This window comes from Pinus tabuliformis, chromosome 3_1 (assembly GCF_031772625.1).
Source record: "Pinus tabuliformis cultivar Carrire ecotype Pingquan chromosome 3_1, CPIR1, whole genome shotgun sequence".
Lineage (NCBI taxonomy): Eukaryota > Viridiplantae > Streptophyta > Pinopsida > Pinales > Pinaceae > Pinus > Pinus tabuliformis.
Genome location: NC_142301.1, coordinates 259,775,403 through 259,795,724, shown reverse-complemented (window position 1 = coordinate 259,795,724; position 20,322 = coordinate 259,775,403).

The window sequence follows — 20,322 nt, the reverse complement described above, 5'->3', positions numbered from 1 at the left end:
TATGATGTTTACAGAAGGGATTGTTTTAGGACATCACATTTCAGGAGATGGAGTTAAAGTTGATAAATCTAAAGTTGAAATCATCTTTAAATTATCAATTCCAAATTGTCAAAAGGATGTTAGAAGTTTTCTAGGATTTACAGGATACTATAGACAATTTATAGAAAAGTTCACTAAAATAGCATCCCCACTCTTAAAATTACTCACCAAGGATTGTGAATTCAACTGGAATCCTGATTGCCAATTAGCATTTGAGACTTTAAAAGCAAAAAATTTTAAAGCACCCATCTTGAGAGGTCCAAATTGGAAACTACCTTTTCACATTTCAACAGATGCTTCAGATACAACTCTGGGAGCTGTGTTCGAACAAAAATATTTGATTCCCTATGCCATCTACTATACAAGTAAGAATTTGACTCCCATTGAGTTAAATTATACTGTAACTGAAAAGGAATTTTTAGTTGTTTTTCATGCCATCAAAAAGCTCAGACATTATATAATAGGCTATGAAACCTTTGTTCTTACAGATCACTCTGCAATTAGATACTTAATGAATAAACGTATTACTAATGGCAGAGTTACAAGATGGCTATTACTCTTGCAAGAATTCAATATTACTGTGCTAGATAGACCTAGAAAACAAAACACAGTTACTAATTTCTTGTCCAGAATTCAAAATATCAAAGATGACACTCTGGTTGAAGATAAGTTTCTTGATGGATATCTTTTTGTAGTGACTACTCAGACCCCTTGGTTTGCAAAAATTCCCAATTACTTAGTCACAAGGAAATTGCCTTCACATTTGTTTCCTGGAGAGAAAAGAAAAATCATTGAAATAAGTGCAAGATACTCATGGATCACTAATGAATTGTATAAAACAGGTCCAGATCTCATGATTAGAAGATGTGTTAGGAAAGATGAAATGCCTGAGATTCTTAAGGCATGTCATGATGAACTGTGTGGTGGACACTTTGCTGACAAGAGGACAGCCTATAAAATCCTTTCTTTAGGATACTATTGGCCATCCATCTTCAAAGATGCCAAATAATATGTCAAGAGGTGTGACAGCTACCAAAGGGTAGGAAAACATGCTTCTTCAAATGAAATGCCACTACAAATTCAGGTACTCATTGAACCTTTTGAAAAATGGGCCTTGGATTTTGTTGGACCAATTAATCACCCATCTAAGCAAAAGAAGTATATATTTCTATGCATTGATTATGTCACTAAATGGGTAGAGGCTAAAGCATTGCCTTTTTCTAATGAAAAATTTGTATTTAATTTTCTTTTTGAGGACATCTTCACTCATTTTGGTGTTCCAAGAGAAATTGTGACAGATCAGGGATCTCAATTTACATCTAAAATGGTGAAAAGTCTTATGGAAGATTACAAGATCAGACATAGGAAATCTACCCCCTATCATCCAAAAGAAAATGGTCAAGTTAAATCTACAAATAAGGTGATTGAAGGAATTCTCACTAAGACTATGCATCTACTAGAAGAGATTGGGCAAAAATGCTTCCTGAAGCCTTATGGGCTTATAGAACTACATGAAGGAACACAATGGGACACACACCCTATGAACTTGTTTATGGGAAACAAGTCTTGTTCCCTATCGAGTTTCAAATCAAAACCTTCAAGATGGCAATCCAATTGGGAATGGATTTATCAGAATCACAGAAACATAGATTGGAGCAACTCAATGAGCTTGATGAAATCAAGCAAGATGCAGTTCAAAGAACCAGTATAGTCCAACAACAAAGGGCTAAATGGCATGATAAATATATCAAGGAGAATAAGTTTCAAGCAGGATAAATGGCACTTTTGTTCGATTCAAAATTCAAAGATTTTCAAGGGAAGTTTCAGACTCATTGGTTTGGGCCATATAGATTGAAGAAATGTTTAATAATGGAGTAGTAAGGATAAGGACAATAGATGGAAGCAAAATACCTCTCCTTGTGAATGGTCATCGGTTGAAGATATATCAAAAACCAATTTCAAGAGAGGAGTTCATTAAGATTTTTCAGAATAACTCTGAGATGAAGCTAGTGAAGAAGAATTCTTCTTCTCCACTAACTTAGCCTTTATTTTTCCTAAAAAAAATGAAAAAAATATATAAAAAAAATAAATAAATTGTATGAGTCTGAAAACCAATAATTGATTGGCAAACTTATACAGAAAATACAGGATGAAAATCAGAGATTTCTGACATCCTATATTTTCCATTTCCTTTCTGTAATAAGTAGTGACAAAAATCTACATTCATTTGCAGTTTAGAGTCTGCAAATTCATAGTCTCGTTCCATCTCATTTTGTTTTCATTTTATTTTACGGTTCCATTTCATCTCACTGTTATATTTCATTTACATTTTATTTTTACAGTTTTACTCCATTTCACCCTATTTCCCATTTTATCTTACATCTCATTCCATCTCACTATCATAACCCATTTCCATTTCATTTTTACACTCATATTCCATAAGCCATACTTCACTTTTCCTTCTTTTCACATTCTGCAGCTGATTCCATTCCGCAACTAATCCAATTCTGCAGCTACAACTTACTTATCAGCTCTGGCACAATTGTACAGCTCACAAATAAATCATGAATGCAGGAAATTGAAGAATCAAGTTTTGGAGACCAAACATGCTAAAAAGTACCTATGGAACAACACCAAAAGTGTTACCAAGAAAAAGGTTATGTTCTAAAGGTAAAATGCAAAATTTATTTCAAACAGCAAGTTAAAAACATAAGGCATGCATAATATGAATAATTGTATGTATCTTTAACGAGTCATCATTTGATTTGATTGCCACTTCATCATACCAAATATTCGCCACATCTTCCATACTCGGTACCAAACGGTCCATAATAACTTCATCATACCACATCTCCGCTACACTCTGCATACTCTATACCTAAATGGTCCCTAATAACTCCATCTTTTAAAGGTCAAGACTACGATGTGACCAACGTATCCACGTCTCTCCAAACCCTCACCGTCTACTTATTCCACACAGACTCGTAGTTCTTTTTCACCATACCCGCAGTCAGTCCATTTCATAGACTAGGAGAGTAATTCTGAAGGTTAAGAAATTTTGCAAAACAGAAGCCATGGGACTCATTGTCAAGACAGAGCCAGTAGGAGCAAATATATGGATGGATACCCACAACTCAAGGAGATGTTGCAGAAGGCTGGATGGCTCAATTTCATTGAAACTTTTGATGGCTTCCACAAAGAGATCACAAAATATTTTTCTAGATCATTTGATGGAACTAAAGTAGAAATTGGAGACATTAAGTTTGCAATAACATAATCTTACATAGTAGAGGCTACAGAATTACCAAGATATGGTGAAAGATGGTTCAAAAAAAAGGAATTCCACAGTGAATCATAGAAAGTAATCCTCAGGAACCTAGGTATGGATGTCTCTGTGTTTAGAAAAGGAATTCCTATTTCAACACTTAAAAGTAAATGGAGAAGCATGCTTTTGATATTACAGAAACTCATTACCTGTGAGGGGAGATTCAGGTGCATTGATGTCTATCATATACATTTATTGATAAAATTTCTAGAAAATGGAGAAATCAATCTCCCTTTCTTCCTGCTAAACAGTTTAAGAAGGATGGATTCAAATGTACAAAAGAAAATAGAATTCATAGACACAACCATGTACCATCATGGGTTGGTAAAGATACTGGTTGAGTTTCATTTGAAAAGAATAGGAGATACTTGGGAAAATTTCTTGATAAGAAAATATTTCCAAGAGGCACCAGAATCACCTGAAGAGGGTAATGTCAGAAGGAGTAGGAGAAAGAAGACCAATATAACCATTCAAAGCAAACCTGAGTCCTCAACACAGAAAAATGATGAAGAGCTAGTCTCTGAAAAATTAACAGAGATTAAGGAGAAAATCAAGCAAAAAGGGAAGATCAAAAAGAAAGCTGGTGGAATTAATGGAAACAAACCTGAATCTTCATTACAACAAGATGATGAACAATCAATCTCTAAAAAATTGACAGAGATTAGGAAACAAATCAAGAGAAAAGAAAAGATAGGAAAGGAGAAAAAGGGTACAAAGGAGGAGAACGTAAGCCCTCTACAGTTGGAAGGAGCTCTAGACTCCGAGGTATGGTAAAGAAGGTATCATCAAAGGGAAAACATTTCATAAATCTAGAAGAAGAAACCCCAGTACCATCTCTTGATAATGTTCCATCTACACACACTCCTCAAAATTCTCCTGAACAGTATTTCGAATGCAGCCCCAGCAGAGGATCTCTAGGCATAGACCCAGTGCAGCAACAAATATATGATTATATAGAATCACTGGAGAAGAAAAGTGCCTCAATGGATCCAGAATCCTCAGCCAATCCAGAACCCTCTGTCAATCCACAAGAACCTCTAATTGACTCTCTCAAAAGAATAAAATTAGATGTACTAGTAGAGGTGTCTGAGAAAATACAATAGGAAAGAAGAATTCACTTTTTTGGCAAATTGCACGGGGACATGCAATGATTTTGCAGTGGGGGTATGTTGAACCTCAGAATTACCCTCTCCTTCACAACTTTTCTCACTTCTTTTCCTTGATTTTGCATAAGATTACAGATCCCTATCAATGATAAATGATAGATTTTGTCTTAAGGAGGGCATTAAATGATTGACAAATTATTTTTTTATGTTTTTGCTATTTGAATAAATTTTTGCAAATTAGCTACAAAACACAGCCTATTCAGTCGCTAACTATGTATTCCGTGGCTACTTCCATGGTCTGGCAGGTTCCAGGTGTCAACTAAATAAACTGACCACATGGGCATCTCCAGAATCGTCTCCACTTGGATTGTATCCTAGTCACTTAGCCCAAATCGATAAGAAAGCAAGCTCAAGACCATAGTCAAAGGTGGAGTCACACATATGATACCCGGAAGCAATAGGACTCTTTGTCTACTCTTTCGTGGTTAGTCAATAAATCCAACAGTTCTATTGCAGCATTAACTCGAATTAGCCACCTGTGTTAACAGTTCTATGCAAACATCTTGCTCGAATTCAAGTCACCTGTAGCTAATCAGACATTTACGCAGTCCTGTTGTGATACATATATGCCACCTGTAGCTAGTTTTCCTCAAAGACAGTTATGATTATTTCCTTTTAAATACTGGTTGTACAGAACCGAGAGGGGTTCGAAGATTTTGATGTATTAAGTTCAGACTTTCAGCTCTGTATTTTTGGACTTTGTTCCTGTCTATAATATAAAATCATGTGTTGACCAATGATCGTTTGAAAGAGAATTTTCAATTAGTTAGCAGCTCAACCCAGTCAGTTGCAGAGGTCCCCTGCACTGAAGGAGGTTTTATTTCCATTTGTTTTCTGTTTAGTTTTAATTTCACCATTTGCTTTTAGCAGTATTTCTAACTTAGGTTGATTTATTTTAGTTTGATTTCTTTTAGTTTTGATCAATAGCATAATGTTAAAAATCAATTGTGCAGTCTTGTTTCTCCAACACATTTCATGAAAGAAAATGATTTTGTTTCTAAATAGAGTAAGGTTGAAGTAATGAGAATGCATTGTTGACTAGTTTACTCACTGTTTTTGTTATTTATTTTTTAGTTCAGATTGTCAATACACTGCGTTAATGAATGTTTTTGATCACCATTTCAAGTTGATACCCATCCTAAACTAAATGGTTAAACATTCACTTCACACAATGGTTGAAATCAGTCAGTTACCTTCTGCATGTTTTCATTTAATTCTCAAGATCATAAAGTACAAAAAGTTGCTTGTATTCCATCTCAAGAAGGTTATCTTTCAAAATTGAAGGTTAGAGTAACTAGAAGTACTTCAGTTGATTTCATTCTCTGTATTTATTTCAACATGCATTACAACTTCACCTTTTAATTTTAAGAATTAGATTCATAACTTAGGATTAATGACAAGATAGGACAAAGGTTCTATTTTTCCTTCTTTTAAATTAGATTTTGACTAGTTTTAGCTCTTGGTTCACCTTTAGGAAGTTTAGATTCAGTTTCTCATAGTGCAGATTGCACATCATTAGGAATCAAAGAACAAAAACCCCCAAAACAATATAAAAATACAAAACAACAAAGTAGGAAGGGTTAACTAAGCACATATAGTGCACTACACTTCATCAGCTTAAAAACCTCGGTTGATAATTTATGCAAGCAATTTAGGACACTAAATTGACTAAACAGTCCACCCAAGCAACCAACCAGCCGAGGTAAACATGCGACGAAAGAGGTCACTATATGGGAATAAATTTCCTAGGTGACCTTAAGGAAATGGAATCGACGAAACATATCAAAAAAACCCATCCACATCAGCACCAACACCCTAAGGAGACATGTCAACCACTCATACATCCTGTCCCTGAGTCCCACTGATGTTTCAAGCCTTTTACCCCATGGTCTCTCTCATGTTATAGGCATGACAATGTCCATAATCCAAATTCACTCTCACAAGCCTATGTGCCAGCATCCCTGGACTCTTTTCAGCAAACCTATGCCAGCTTCCCCGAGATTTGAGCCACTTTTTTAGCCCAAAATCCCAACCTATGTCCAAAACTTGTCACAACCTCTAGAATCCATCAAAGACATGATGAAAATATAAAAAAATAAAAATTCAACCTCGGGACTAGGCTTGAGCATCCTAAACCGGGTTTGACATTCTATCAAACACTTGGTATCAATGACACCTACAGTTCTAGGATAAAATATAGAGCATGAATGCCTGAAAGAACTTATGAAACATAACCAAAAGGATCACCACCTTCTCCATTGAATTTTTATAACATCAATTAGGTCTTGCATCCATCCATTTAGCAATTACAAGTAAATACATGAAATAACCATAACATGAAACAATCACATAACTATGCTTATAGCATAAAACCATATAAATATCACAGATATGAAAACCATTAAATCCACATATAAAAAATTGAAAATGTAAAAGAAATTAGCTTTTATTAATCATAGGCAAATCCGACCAGGTTTGGGACTTCCACGTACCACCCGACCATAGACATGGCTAAACTAAATCTCTCTTTCAGCCAGTCACCCCCGTGCCATATTCCAAGCATGAATGTGAGATCTCATAGAACAACCAATCCAAGAAAAACCAAGGTAATCCAAAGGTTAAACCACCTCCACCCTCATCAAACCATGATCACACCAAACCCGGTGTTCTGATCACAACCGAACCAAACTTGTAATTCCATCTGGAATCCATCACTATCCTTGAGGATTTTTTGTCTCCTTGTCTCTCAGGCTTTACCGCAATCCAATCCCGAATAAATAGGCCCTAAACTGAGACTGTTCTCTCATTCTTTACTGCAATCCAAACCCGAATCATTAGGCCCTAAATCGAGACTTCTCCCTCGGGCTTTATCGTGTATCCCACTAAAACTGGTTAAGGGATTCATAGGCCTTTGGGAATGAAACTTGAGACCACATCTGCCCCAGATTCTGAAATCCATCTGACAAACCAAAGCTCAAAAACTGAATTAAACATTCCAACACCGTGGCATCTAGAAAAAGGAAAGGCTAGGCTAAAAACCACTACCATAACCCGGAAAAACTATGCCACCGATAGCAAGAGAACCATACACCAAGATGCAAATCCATTCATGTCCAAACCAACTAGGAAATCACACATGAAAAAGGTTACCTACAAGTATTCCTGCTAAAGTTGCTTGATCTTGCTTTTCCTTCCTTGATCCTTGATTTCCTTCCTTTCCCTTTGCTTTTTTTTCCTTCCTTGATCCAAAGCTAGAGTGCTCCAAGAAAGCTCTAAGTGACCAAGAGTGAGAGAGAGAGAATAATGAGAGAGCTCCAAACTTGAACTGAAGAAAGGTTACCAACTGGTCCTCAAAATCCTTTTTTATTAATGAGACCTCTATTTTCTTCATTTTCCATTATTTTCCTTCAATTTCCTCCTCACATGTAACCTACCACCTTTCACCTTACGTTTCTCCTAATTTCCTTTATTTTCATAATTAAATGTGCCAAAAATGCATTTCTGCCTTTTAATGCCTTTGCCTTATCCTTTGCCAATTTTCCTGAGCCAAAACATGCATCTAGTGATGCCCACTAGGATATATTTACCCAACATTCAGCTTGGAATAAGAGTCCCTTAACCATGGTCTTATTTTTCCTTTATTAACTTTTATTACATGAACTTTTGACCAGTGCTGCTATAGAATCCCCCCCCTTAGGGAAGACCGTCCTTGGTGTTAAACCACACCATCACCTCAAGAAAACCATTGAAAAGAAAACACATTGCCCATGCAACTTTATAACTTAGCTCGTTGCAGTATTTACAATGAAAGACCTGCTCAAAAGAAAAATATCATGACAACATGACCATATAACAATCATACATCATATTGGATCTTTATAAAACAACTCATTACAATATTTACAATAACCACATATACACATATGTACATTTTCTAAACCGGAAAATAAAAGGATACAATGTTTGTGTCAATCAACATGGGAATCCAGAGGATCACATCTCCACCCTCAAAAGTAGTACCAGGATTCACCTCCTTGCTAGGAAGTCCAAACTCCATTGTCACAGTCAAAGCTGCATCCAATGTCCAATGCTACAATCCTGCACCACTTGTCCCCTTAGTGAACAATTACCGACTCATTTTTCTAGCGTGCACTCCCAATGTGCATTTGATTCCATCTGGAAATGCTAATGACCAAAAAATATATATATGTGACCTTCCCTTCTCTACTACATAGTCCCTTGGGAAATTCGGTCACCCCCTTCCGTGCAGTCACTCACCTTCCAAGTTCCCTGGAATGCCCTATCTCAGGCGATCCATCCCTTGGCAATGCTTTCTCACATCAGAAGATCAACAATCAAGGAATATATCTGCCTCAAAACCATCATACCGATCATAGCATGTTCATGGAAATCAATGGACACTATTCGGTACTAGTGTCCCACAATGGCCTTGCTCCTGAAGTACTTTACCAACACACTATTGCATGTTCCAATTTCTTTTCTTGTTGCTGCCAATTCTTGCAATCGATTTCAATGAAAAAAACAGGTATGTTCATGCATTCCTGTTCCAAGCACATAATTTCCATTATATTCAAATAAATCAAAATAACCTCAAATCATAGCTCATTGGTAGTTTGTCAATAAGGCACACTTGCAATCCTGTTCGCTTCCTATCACAACAAGTCAAACTAACTGTTTGATCAAAACATCATGTATAAAAATATCACATATGATTAGCTCAAAACACAACCATCATAGATCAACATCATAAATCACATGTAACCATCATAAACCAGAATCATAGATCACATATAATCATCATATACCATAGTCATAAATCACATGCATAATAAAACTAAAATAAAATGTTGATACTTATCCTGTCATCAATCCTTAGCTTCTACCTTTGTCTTTATTCCGTGCGCACTCTAGATCAATTTCCACACCAGAAAAAGACTTTGTGCCTTCTCCTCAACCATGTGCACATACACATAGTGTTCATCACATACATACAACTACACATGTCATACAACACCATGCACATCCATCTACACTAGTACCATATGTACCACATGTACACTGAAACCACCCACACAACGTGTGCACAACATCACATGTACGCGACACCACCTACACAACGTGTACACAACACCACATGTACACTGCACCACTATAAAACCTGCACACAATACCACATGTAGACAATACCACACGCATGACATGTATGCGACACCATATGTACACAACGCCACATGCACGACATGTACACAACACCACCTGCACACACGCCACTTGTACAATAGATATAATTCAATCATCATTATAATGAACAGCAAGAATGGAACCATAATGATAGTCATCTATTATTGATAATCAACAAAGGAGTATAAAACCGAAGTTCTGACGTCAAATCCTCCTTTGGCTGGGTGATCAGCTACACATGTCTTGCAAAGCTTGTCGGGATCAGGAACAAGCTTCTCTCTCTCTTTGACTATGAATGCAAAGAAGACTCAACAACAATCTCTCAGACTTCTGACAGTATCATTCTCCCTATACCCAAAACTAGCTTGTCAATGGCACTAGAACAAGCTTTTATAGATGGAGGAGGAGGAAGAGATACAATGAATCCAGACATTCATGGGATAAGTATTATCCTCGAAAAGCTATTGTGGATGATGATTCTCGACCTCCATGAGATTGACATTATCCCTGAAAAGCCACATGAGTCGAAAGGAAAAAACTCTCGGGCGTGCGTTTGTGAACAAACTTTTCCAAACTTGGTTAGCGCGGGTAATACTCTAAGACAGAGCGCCAATAAGTGCGCCCTCTTTGGAGAATTTCCTTCATTGGCGCGGGTGATACACCATGGATCCGCGCTAATGGAAAAAGGGGACTTTTTAAGGATATTTTGCAGGAGATGTCTTCAAGGCATATGAAGTCCATACTTAGGGGAACATAATGCAAGTGTTTTCAAGTTATGTCACTGCTCACAAGTCCCAGAATGAGTCCTCGAAAGTGCGGGAAAGGGGTAACAGGGATGGTGACCAATGGTGACAAATTACTGTGTAACAGATGCCCCCTAAAGCATGAGGCCCGAGAGAGAGAGAGGGGTGAAATGCTTTACAAGAACACATGCAGCTGCCGCCGGAGAATCTGCATAGAGAGATATAACTGATAGCTCAAGTACATGATATATATGGTATGGTCGCAGCCATCCATAACAGAGTACATAATAATCTAGATCCATGGTATGGGCGCAGCCATCCGGTTAGGATCGATGAATAGACTCAGGTATCGTCACAGCCATCCAGTGAATGAGTCATGTAACAAGAATCCACAAAATCACAGCCTGGATTCCAACAGACAAAATCCAGGGTGTTGCGCTCCATCTCGACCCAAACAAAAGTACAAGTTCAAGCATGCGAATACATGAGCTAAAGTTGAACATGCATGAACATCGTCTGATTACCAGTCAATAATGAAAACTGTTAACAGACGCGAGAGGTACCACCAATAATGACAATGGCCCTCAAGGTATTATAGGTACAATCTACGGCGTGCGAATTAGTGAGATGGCGTCAAACACTCGTAGAATCATTCGATCGGAGGCCAATGATGAAAACCTCACGTCGAACACGAAGAACCTGCCATTGAGGCATGCAGGCTCCAAGGCACTGGAAGGGAGTCTCTAGATCAGCTTCCTGGATAATGAGTTGAAGTCGACAGGAAGTGACCTTGATCGAAGGTGGGCCATAGTGTTTCCCACATCATCGACACGAGACAGAGAAAGAATATTGTGGTGGATCAAAATTGTGTGAGCTATCAGAAAGAGGTTGTTATTCTGGAGAGGTCAACTTCTCTTGAACATATCGGCGGCACGACAGTGGAATTGGCAGTATTTGACATCAATGGATCAGAGGTCATGGTGACGAGACAATGAGCAGATGAGAGGTCAAACAAGATTACCCAAATCCACGGAGGCAAGTGAAAAATGAGATGAGATATCCCCACCCAGACACGAAAGCAAACAAGTGCCATGTTCAAGAGTGACATACTGCCGACACGAAAATAATTATGGTTCCATTTTCTCCCACCATTTCTGGCGAGTACCCCAATTATTTCTATTTACAAGCTTGATGGGGATAGCATATGCTTGTAACGTCATCTTGACGGACTCCAATGTCAATAAGTTTTAACGAGTATGACAAAGGAAAAAATCGGCGTCTTTTCATGTTTAGAGAGTTTGAAAAGACAGCAGAAAAGAAAACTCCAAGGGCGTCCTTTTTCGTAAAGTTGTGTCTCTCGAGCCCGAAAAAGTATAAAACAATGCTCGAAAGAACCGCTCGACCATTACGATCGAGGAGTACTTTTCATGAGTAGTGATTTTGATCCAGGTGGATGTTGGTGGCCACCCACCAACCCATTTGGACCCCCACAACTATCTCTTTCAGCATTTTCAGTTTCCTTAATTGTAGCACAACTTACTATTTTTAGCAGTTTTTCGGGTCCTGAACTTCCGGAGCCGTTTTGAGGCCCTAAACGATGTTTTTTTGGGAATCTGGGGGCAACATGGGTCTATAGACCAATGTTGCCCTTCCCAAAGTGGTAGTGCTCGGATAGATCTTTCTAACGAGCTATTGTACGCATCAAACGAAGATCGTATGCCAAAGTTACGACCCCGGGAAATTGATGTACCAATTTACCCAAACGGGGCCCACAATTTGGCGTTTCATCTTCTAGGGTTAGGTTTCGGGATGTGAAGGGTTTTCCATTGTTTCTCAACAATAAATAGGCCTTCGAGCCTCATTGTAATACAGTTCGGAACAGTTCAGAGGCATGTAGCCGCCACATCTCTTCTCAGAGATAAGCTACCATCGCCCTAGCTGGTTTCTTTCCATTTCTGTTTGTAAACATATTTCAGTATTTTCCATTAATGAAATGAAGCATTATTTCCGCTGCATCTATGTGTTTATGGTTATTGCATCTCTGTATTTATGGTTATCTCTGTAATCTATTGCGTTCCTGCTTAAATCCGGATCAGTGGTATCAGAGCGGTCTGCTTTTTTCTCTGTTTTTCTTTGCATGTCCCCAACAAGGTCGGGATATAAGGAGTTAGGGCTTGAACTGGTCGAACCTTTGCAAGACCAGCCTCGCAAATCCCGACGGCCTCCCATGGCGGATGAGAAGAAAGACGAGGGAGCAGGAGATCCTATCAAAATCTTGCTCGAAGAAGCGCTCGAGCGGCAAAGGAACGCGATGATGGATAGCTTTGCGCAGATCCTTCAGCGGCTACCCAGAGGCGACGCATCGGCTTCCAGCAGCTCCTCTGGGAACGCCACACCGTTTAAGGTACAAGTTAATTTTGAAATCCCCATCTTCGAGGGTCAAATAGACGCAGATGCCGTAGATAAATGGTTAAATCTGCTAGATGGGTATTTTTCTGTTCATGAATTTTCAAGTCGGGAAAAGATTGTTTTCGCTCTTCTCAAAGCAGCCCCCCACGTCAAGGACTGGTGGGAAACCTACTGCGAGCAGAAGGATGAAAGTACCGGCTCACTATTTTCAGCCGCACCCACTTGGAATGACTTTCGGGATGCCATCAAGGAGCAATACTACCCTGTCGGAAGCTATGAGGACAAATACATCAAATGGACCACACTGCGGCAGGGACGAGACCAAGATGTGCCGGAGTTCACAAACATTTTTCATACCCTTCGCACACAGTTGGGTATCAAAGATTCTGAGCTGCATCTGGTACTCAAATATCGTGGCTGCCTACACAGATACATCCAGGAAGAGATGGTGTTCTTGAACATCTCCTCACTCGGCACAGCATACCGATACGCTGTCAAAATCGAGCAAAAGTTCAAACAGAAGAAGCGAGACTTTGGATCTGCAAATCCGAAGCCCAAAGGGCAAAGCCAAGGCGGGGTGACCCAAGACAACCCGTCGAAGCCGCAAGAAAAGAACAACACCATGAAGCCGAAGAAAGACATAGGGAAGTGGTGTGAGTTCCACAAGAGTCCCACTCATAACACAAGTGAGTGTCGGACCAAGCAGTCGCTGGTGGCTGAGTTGAAGGCTTCCGAATCAGATGCATGTTCTGACCCTGAGCCAGAACCCGACAAGGGTAATGGAAAAGGGAAGCAGATCATTGATGCGGATCCCAGCGCCACTGTTGCCACTGCCAAGATCCAGAAAGATGAGCCCACAGATCCAGAAGAGGGGGAGCGTCTTTTCCACTCACAGATGTGGGTGAAGGGTTCGCCGCTACAATTCATTGTCGACAGTGGCAGCCAAAAGAACCTCATTTCAGCAGAGGTCGTGAAGCGGTTGGGCCTACCGACTACACCGCACCCGCAGCCGTACAGTATCGGGTGGCTTCATGAAGGGCGAGATCTGAAAGTTCGCCAGCAGTGCCGCCTTCCCTACAGCATCAAACCATTCACAGACGAGGTATTGTGTGATGTTACACCTCTGGATGTTTGCGATGTATTATTAGGCCAACCATACTTGTGGAGGCGACATGCTGTGTATGAGTCAAGGCCTCGTGCTGTCATTATTTCTTTGAATAATTCATTATACAGGATACCAGAGGTAGCCCCACCTACTGCCACATCCTTGATCACTACCAAGAAAGGCAGCAAGCTCATATCACAGACCAGGAAATTCATTTGTCTGGTTCACTCCCAAAATAAGGGGAAGATCGTTGCTACACCCATGACCCCTGCAAAGGGTTCCTCCATGCAGCAGCAGCAGCAAAAGGATACGGTCATGACAGAACACAGGAACAACTTCTCCTCACCCACAGGGGTACCACATAAGTTTCAGGTGGGCAACAAAGTCTGGTTGCATCGACAGAAAGAACGCCTTACCAGAACCCATCAGAAGCTCAGACCACACCGACATGGTCCTTATAGCAGTACCAAGGCTATGGGGAACAATGCTTTGGAGCACATAATTCCTCCATTCCTTCGCCTGCACCAAATGTTCAATGTGGACCATCGTCGACCATGCTTCCCACCATCACTGGACACATCAGAGATTGCAGGACAAGTTCAGCAGATGGAGGAACTCAACGCAATGGGGACCATTGCTTCCTAAGGGGGGAGGAATGATCCAGGTGGATGTTGGTGGCCACCCACCAACCCATTTGGACCCCCACAACTATCTCTTTCAGCATTTTCAGTTTCCTTAATTGTAGCACAACTTACTATTTTTAGCAGTTTTTCGGGTCCTGAACTTCCGGAGCCGTTTTGAGGCCCTAAACGATGTTTTTTTGGGAATCTGGGGGCAACATGGGTCTATAGACCAATGTTGCCCTTCCCAAAGTGGTAGTGCTCGGATAGATCTTTCTAACGAGCTATTGTACGCATCAAACGAAGATCGTATGCCAAAGTTACGACCCGGGAAATTGATGTACCAATTTACCCAAACGGGGCCCACAATTTGGCGTTTCATCTTCTAGGGTTAGGTTTCGGGATGTGAAGGGTTTTCCATTGTTTCTCAACAATAAATAGGCCTTCGAGCCTCATTGTAATACAGTTCGGAACAGTTCAGAGGCATGTAGCCGCCACATCTCTTCTCAGAGATAAGCTACCATCGCCCTAGCTGGTTTCTTTCCATTTCTGTTTGTAAACATATTTCAGTATTTTCCATTAATGAAATGAAGCATTATTTCCGCTGCATCTATGTGTTTATGGTTATTGCATCTCTGTATTTATGGTTATCTCTGTAATCTATTGCGTTCCTGCTTAAATCCGGATCAGATTTCGACCTGAAAAAGTAAAAAAGCGATCGAAACCACGTCACTTCGTAACCGTTAACGAACCTGAAACGACAAGGGTCCGACAATCTTTTCATTTTTACACGGTCGGAAAAGAGTTGAAAGTCGATCGCCTCTTATTTATGTTTAGCGAGTCAAGAGGGATAACTCGACAATATTTTCGTCTTTAAACGGTCGGAAAAGAGCTGAAAGCAGACCTCCATTTTTATTCTCTTTAACGAGTCAAAAAGGGAAAAATACTCGGCAATCTTTTCATTTTTTATGAGTCAGAAAAGAGCTTAAAAGGAGACTCGTCCTGGAGGAACGAGTGGTATAAAGGGTAGCAACTGGTTCCGGCAATGGTGGAACTACTCAAAACATGTAATGGTCAAGAGGTTGTCTAATAAAACCACTCATCGCTGCGGTTCCTCAGGAAAGGATAAACAACCAAGTGAAAGCATATGATCGGCCAAAGAGATGGTGGCGATGGAATGAAACAACCAAGGCTCATCTAACAGAATTTAGCAGATAAAAGGCAATCACGAGATGTAAATTAGGTATGGTTTCATTTTTACACAAGCTTGAACCATGGAGAACTCTGCTTAGATTCGGTTTCATGTTTACACAAGCTTGAAACGAAAAACTATGCTTGTTATCAATTCGCATGCCCCCAGCATAATAACGCAAATCGAGGTACATGCCCCCCAAGCTTCATTGCATTCAACAAAGTGGATGGAATGAAGGTTCACTCTCGAGATCTAGGAAAGACTCGACTTGTATTTTACGAGATCTTAATCAAAGACTCGATTTGGAAAGGAGGAGATGTTTCATTTTTTAATGAGGTTGACCTAGGAAAAGAACTATCCTCATAACCCTCATTTCATTTTTTAATGAGCTTGACACAAGATCAGGAACTATGCTCGGACACCTAGTTTCATTTTTTAAGGAGCTTGACATAGGAAAACGAACTATGCTCCGACCAAACTTCATCATAATGAATAGGAAGTCGGGGCTTCCAAGAGTGCCACTCCGAGTGGAAGGGTAACATCTCAGAAGTCAGGACCCAATGCCCCCAAGACACTATGCACGACGGCTGCATCACTGGATACAGGCACGGGATAAGTGGCCACGTAGTTGATCAGTGGTGGGGCAGATGCAACTGGTGGATGAAAACCAGGAGGGGATGACGAATGCGTAGGAGGGACCCATGGACAAATGAACGATAATTGATCTATAGTCACGATTCTTCCATCATGTGGAAAGCAAACCACACGGAAAAGTGAAGAGACCAGGGCCCCCATGGCATATACATAGTCATGGCCAAGAAGAAGACTGAAATCTAAAGCACCTTGGGTAACCGATACGCCTATATAGACGGTTTTGCCTCCCAAAGTAATAGGGAACTTTGGAAGGATCCCTAATGGTTGACTAGTTCCTCCGTCAAAAGCCGTCAGATTCGGAGCAACTGGCACAAGCTGTGGGGAACCCAAAGCTTGCCAAGTAGTGGCAAGCATAAGACTGACAGATGCACCCTCATCCAAAACAGTGTCGGGTATTGCCTTATCATAGGCGTGTACCGTGACCCAGAAAGGCACATGGGATGGGAAGCGGGAGGTAGTCAAACGACTCCAGTCGAAGGAAACAACTGAACTACTTGGTGGGGGAATCGTATGATTGCCCCCCTGCTCTAAAAGAACCAAAGCAGGACTCTCGGGAACAGCTGGGATAGGAGAGTCATTTCCGGACTCAGGAGAATCTGAGGAGACAAGAAGAACATGGGTGTGATGCTCTTCCGAAACAGAGTGGTCGACGGGAGGTGAACTCGAGTCGACACTCTTTCCAACCAATGGTTGGTTTGGAACAGGCTGGGCACAGCCAGGTTCAGGAAGAGGGGCCTGGACAAGAGAAGAATGTGAATCAATCTCTTGGTCAGCAGGGGGACGATCTGCGACTGCAGAGAGATGTTGATAACCAACGGGAATTTGGGGTGAGGGAGCTGTAAGACTTTCCAAGACAACGGAGGCTTTATCCATGAGTGGACAAAGGTGAAGGGGATGATTGCCTTCACAGAGTCTACAGGGGATTCGAATCTTCCCTTTTCCCTTACCATTTCTAGCTGATAGGGTAGCATCGCCGTGAGCTTCAGAGGATGATGAGGGGCGGGCCGGATCACAAGACCATACTTCTAAGACCCTGGGAATGCTAGGACAATCGCGAAGAAGATGGTCCTCCTTGCATAATCTACAAGGAAATTTGACCTTCCGCGGAGGAGCAGAAGGTGGGCTGGTTGGAGGTGTACTCGAGGGAGTAGCTGCACTTGCAGCCTCTCCCTTAGGAGACTTCTTCTTCTTCGTCTTCTTCTTCTTCTTCTTAGCCACGTGGTTACTTGAATCCAGACTTTCGCTAGGCGAAGTAGAAGATGAGGACGCAGAAACAGGCGAAGAAGGGGAGAGGTCCACCTTGGAATCAACATGATGTTGTTTGGGTGGAGGAGACGGTGGAACAGGAGTCATCACACTTGGGACCACCGAGGTTGAAAACAACCATACGGGCAAACCGATGGTTAACCCAGGCAAAGACAAAGTTGCCATATACGGAGCATCGACATTTCCAAAAGAAGGAAATGGACTAGGGTTTCCATCTGGGGGAACACCTTGGCCGGTAGACTCGGGGAAGGTTGCCATTAAAAACGAGAAAGAAACCTGCTCAAGCTAATGCAAACAAGATCTAACCGGGTAAATGTGAATCATGGCCAAATAAATTTTAGGACGCGAGGACATAACTTGACCTTTTCATTTTTTAAGAGTCGAGAAAAGGACAAAAAGATGACTCTAGTCGCCTTCGAATGTTTAATGAGCCTGAAGTGACAAGTGCTTAGATGAACCTTTTCTTTTAGGGAGTCCGAAAAGGGTCAAAAGTGACTACTCTGGAGAACTAGGAAAAAGGTTTACCAAACAATCCGTAAAACTGCTTATACACCTTGGCAATCAGATGAAAACCAAGGACTTCCCGTACAGCAGTCAATCTTCCCGAATGCTGTGTTCAGTGCATTACGGCTTGTAAGGCGGCAGACACAGCTTCCTGTGGATAAAGGATGATAACCTAGTGGGGTCTCCACATATACTTGACGGTACGTGAGAGCACAAGTTCGTGCTAGACCACTATCGAGTCACAAAAGGAGGAATCACCCAACCATAATGTGAAACAACAGTGACTAGGTTTAACGAGCCGGAACACATCTCTAGCCTAGACCTCTAGAATGTATGCGTTAAGTTCCAATGCGTTTTTAGATTCATTCAGTTCATTTTACAGTTGATCTTTGATTAGGTTTCAGTTTTCAGGTCCTACCGTATGTGATCTCTCACAATTTCCTAAATGCAAGCTATATGCCAAAATATATCATTCCATTCGATGAATGCTAACTACAGAAGAGTTGAGATCTTTCAAACAAACAAAATGATCATCAAACAATCAACAAAGATTCTAATGCAGCTAATGGCAATAAACGAAACTTTTTTTTTTTTTAAATGACTAATTGCTAATCGCAGTGAAGAATGCTAACTTCCATTAACTAATGCATTGCAAAAAGATCATTTGTTTTTTTTTTTTAAATGGCACAATGCACTTAAACAAATTTTGAGAGATGATAACAAAGAGTAAACAGACAAACTTCACTCAATGAAAATAGAATCAATTCTGAAGCACCAAGACAATCTGTCAAGCCAAGAAGAATCACAAAGACCTCAATGAGCTATGTGATCTAAGCCCAAACGAAGCCAAGTGAAATCCAAACTAACAAGAGGTAGATTGCTCGAAGCACACAATAAAAATTTTTGGAAACCACTAGACAAGTGCAAAAAATAGCCAAGAAGTCGACTGGACAATCAAAGAACCAAAAACTCCCACGGAAGGCTCGATGTACAAAGCCACTAGATGCTCTTGGGCTGGGATATGAGATCGATGGAAAGAGGTAAACACCCGAAGGATGAAGGTCAAAAACCAGTCAAACAGAGCTCTGACACACTCCAGTAGCTGAAAAAGATGTGAAAAAACATAAATCTGAGTTCAGAAGGCTTCCAAACAAGCAAACTGGCAAAGTTCACAGGACTGGCACGACTGTCAGTCTGTAACTCGCGCTATTAAGGGATTAGCGCGAGTTGCTTTCGTGCAACCTGCGCCCACTGGCGCGACTGTCAGGTAGAAAAACGCGCTAATAAAGTTTGCTGGCTTAAAAATAAATCAAGCAGTCCAGGGTCTGATCGACAGTATCCAGACAGATCAAGCAGCAAGAAACAACTTAAAAAATCCAATCCAGAAAGCTTATCTAAGCAAGCAAACAAGAGAAAACCAAATTGCAAGACAAACTCCAAGCTGTTCGGTTCGTAAACCAAACCGGAGATTGATTGAAGTGGCGTTGATCTACTTCGCTAATGCAGAGTAATAGCGTTTCGAAGGCTACCTGGCCATACTTCAGGCCCCGTCCAAAGTTTACGAATCAAACAACAAATTCGATCCCCAGTATGGTCGCCAAATTGTTGGAGAGGTAAATCCCCTCTGCGGACAGAGGCGATCCCACTAGCCCAAAATGGGTCTAGCAACAATCAAACAATACTATCATGCAAGTTCCTAATTACAAATTAAAGGTGGATTACGAGAACCTACTTGGATCCCAACGCTAGTGTTGTAGGAGAGTTGACGCTCCCGTTCCTTTGCTCCGGCCGGTCACGATCCTCACGATCTCCGTGAATGGACACTTGTACATGCAAAGAACGATACGAATACAAGCATAAAACCCAATAGATGCAATTACATATCGGTCAGAAAAGATATAATTCAATCATCATTATAATGAACAGCAAGAATGGAACCATAATGATAGTCATCTATTATTGATAATCAACAAAGGAGTATACAACCTAAGTTCTGACGTCAAATCCTCCTTTGGCTGGGTGATCAGCTACACATGTCTTGCAAAGCTTGTCGGGATCAGGAACAAGCTTCTCTCTCTCTTTGACTATGAATGCAAA